We start from the raw sequence: 3429 nt of genomic DNA on the forward strand, positions 1-3429 counted from the left end.
AGGAGGGAGGGAGGGAGGGAAGGAGAGAGGAGGGAGGGAGGCAGCAGGGGAATGTTCAGTTCCTTTCCTCAGGGGAACTCCTGGGGTCTTGGTCTGACTCACTTTTTTCTAATTATTATTATTTCACTTATTTGAATGTGATTTCTGTTAAAAGAAAAAAGAAAGAAAGAGAAAGAAAGAAAGAAAGGAGAAAGAAAAGAAAGAAAGAGAGAGAGAGCGAGCGAGAGAAAGAAAGAAAGGACTTAGAAAAGTACTCAGGGAACCCAGGTGGCCAGAAATGCTCCATTCCCCTTTTGTCCTTTGCAGTGTTCTGGGCTGGAATGAATGGGCTTCCCCAGCAGATTTTAGGGGCTTTTCTTTGAAATTTGAAGGGGAAGGTACCTTCCTGTGATCACAGAGCGTGCTGCCTTCGAGCCAAGAGGTTAAGTGAAAAGCCCGGGGCTCGGGGTTCCGGGGGGATGGGGGGAGGGGGCGGAAGACTGTGAGGTGCAGAGAAGAAGGCAAATCCGTCCCAGCAGAAATGTGCCCCGAACAAATCAGCCCCACTGAGCTTCCAGTGACCTGAACCAAATACATCGTCTCTGGCACAAAGTTCAAGGAGTTCTGCCAGGCACCCACCTGGGTCACCACCGTCAGGATCCACGCACAGAGCACGCCTGTCACCCAGAAAACTCCCCCGGGCTCTCCACCCCGTGCCCTTGCCGTGCTCCCGGCCCCAGGCAACGGATGACCTGCTTCCTGTCCCTGGGTGTGGGTTTGCATTTTCCAGAATTCCTCGGAATGGAATCAGACAGCGTGCGCTTCTGATGGGTTTGGCTTGTCTCCGCATAGTTACGTGGCTTCCTCCACGTGCCACGCATTTGGAACTCGTTCCTGTTTCCTGTTGAGTCGTGTTCCGTGGTGGGGAAGGTCGCTGTTTGTTTATCCACTCACCTGGTGATGGACGTTTGGGTGGTTCCCGGCATGGGGTGATTATAAACGAGGTTGCTATGCGTCCTGGTGTGGACGTGTCTCATTTCTCTTGGGTAATGCAGGCCAAGGTGCAGAGGCTGGCTCGTGTGGCATGAGAGCAACTCATTCGACAAAAGCCGCCCAGCTGCTCTCCAAGGTGGCTGCTCCTATTTGCTTTCCTGCCCACCACGTATGAGAGCTCCAGTTGCCCCAACCCTCACCGTCACTTGGCGTTGTCAGTATTTTGAATTTTAGCCGCTTGGATAGTCTGTCGTGGCATCTTATCATGATTTTATCTTGCATTTTCCTGATGACGGGTGATGTTTCCCATCTTGTAATTAGTCGTTCTATTTTTCATATTTATTTGCATCTTTGCTGGGTGTTTTTTTGTTTTTTGAGACAGGGTCTTGCTCCGTCACCCAGGCTGGAATGCAGTGGTGCCATCTTGGTTCACTGCAACCTCTGTCTCTTGGGCTCAGTCAATCCTCCCATTTCAACCTCCCGAGTAGCTGAAACTACAGACATGCGCCACCGTGCCTGGCTAATTTTTGTATATTATTTTGGGTAGAGAAGGGGTTTCATGATGTTGCCTAGGCTGGTCTTGAACTCCTGGGCTAAAGTGATCCTCCAGCCTCCCTAAGTGCTGGGATTACAGGTATGAGCCCCCGTGCCCCGCCTTTGCTAATTTTTTTTGTGTTGTTTGAATTCGTATTATTGAATTGTAGGAGTTCCTTATATTATGAACCCAAGTCCCTTTGTCACATGGGTGTATGGGTCTGTACCCCCTCCTCCTGCCACACACAGAATATTTCTCTCCACTGTGGCTTGCCTTTCATTTGAAGAGTGAAGAGTTGAAGGTTTTTATTGTTACGAAGTCCGGCTGATCATTTTATCTTCTGCAGCTGGTGCTTTTTGGGTCTTATCCAAGAAAGCTCCATCTACCCCGTGCTGGGGGCTCTCCTGCGTGCCCTTCCAGTGGGTTTATGCTTTCAGCCTTCGTGTCTACAGCCCTGTCCACTTTGAGTTGATTTTTGCCTCTGGTTCGGGATAGCAGTTGAGGTTCATTTTTATTTTATTTTTTTCTGTGGATAACCAGTTGTTCCAGTGCCATTTACTGAATGACTCTGCTTTGCCCATTGAATTAATATGACACATTTGTGAGAAATCAAGCAACCATCAACTCGAGCGTCTGCTCCCGGGCTCTGCTCTGTTCTGCTGATCTGTTGTTCTGTGGCACAGCACGTGTCTCTTTTTTTTTTTTTTTCACCCAGGCTGGAGTACAGTGGTACGATCTCAGCTCACTGCAAACTCCGCCTTCCGGGGTCACACCATTCTCCTGCCTCAGCCTGCTGAGTAGCTGGGACTACAGGTGCCCACCACCACGCCCGGCTAATTTTTTGTAATTTTAGTAGAAACGGGGTTTCACTGTGTTAACCAGAATGGTCTGGATCTCCTGACCTTGTGATCTGCCCGCCTCAGCCTGGGATTATAGGCGTGAGCCACTGCACCTGGCCAGCACAGCACATGTCTTGATTATTCTTATCCTCATAGCTTAAATCTTGATGAAACCAAGTAGTAGAAATCATCTAATTTTGTTCTTTCTCTAAATTATTTATGCTTTTTTAGGTCTTTTACATTTCCATATACATTTTAGAATCAGCTTGTCAATTTCTGCACCTTGTATTGATTCTAACGACTTGTGTAGGATTGTTATTATTTCTTCCTTGAATGTTTGAGTCCCTAAATGCTTCTTTCAATCACAGAAGGCTTTGGGGCTAGAGTTTCTTAGTCAGAAGGTTTTGAATCCCAAATTCAGTTTCTTTAGCAGGCTGAGAGCCATTCAGATCTGGGATTTCATTTTTGAGTGAGTTTGGAAGTTCGTGTCTGTCACGGCACATGCTCCTGTCCACTGGGTTGTCAGGTCTATTGGTGTAAAGTCCACAATATTCTCTCTTTTGTTTTTTGTTTTTTGTTTTTGAGATGGAGTCTTGCTTGCTCTGTTGCGCAAGCTAGAGTGCAGTGGGGCGCTCTCGGCTCACTGCAAATTCCACTCCCAGGTTCAAGTTCAAGCTCACTGCTTGAACTCCCAGGTTCAAGCGATTTTTCTGCCTCAGCCTCCGGAGTAGCTGGTATTACAGGTGGCTGCCACCACACCCAGCTAATTTTTGTATTCTCAGTAGAGACAGGGTTTCACCATACTGTACAGGCTGGTCACGACCTCCTGACCTCAGATGATCTGCCCACCTCAGCCTCCCAAAGTGTTAGGATTACAGGCGTGAGCCACCATGCCTGGTCCACAGTATTCCTTTGTTACCTTTCTGTTGTGTAGAATCTGTGCCAATGTCTTCCATCTGATTTCTTATATTAAAGATCTGTATTTACTCTCTTTTATCTTTTTGATTGGAAGTTTACCAATTTATTTTAATTTTCCAAGATCCACCCTTGAGTTCCATGGATTTACTTTATTGCTTATTCATT

The sequence above is a fragment of the Mandrillus leucophaeus genome, unplaced genomic scaffold (genome assembly GCF_000951045.1).
Source record: "Mandrillus leucophaeus isolate KB7577 unplaced genomic scaffold, Mleu.le_1.0 Scaffold69, whole genome shotgun sequence".
Lineage (NCBI taxonomy): Eukaryota > Metazoa > Chordata > Mammalia > Primates > Cercopithecidae > Mandrillus > Mandrillus leucophaeus.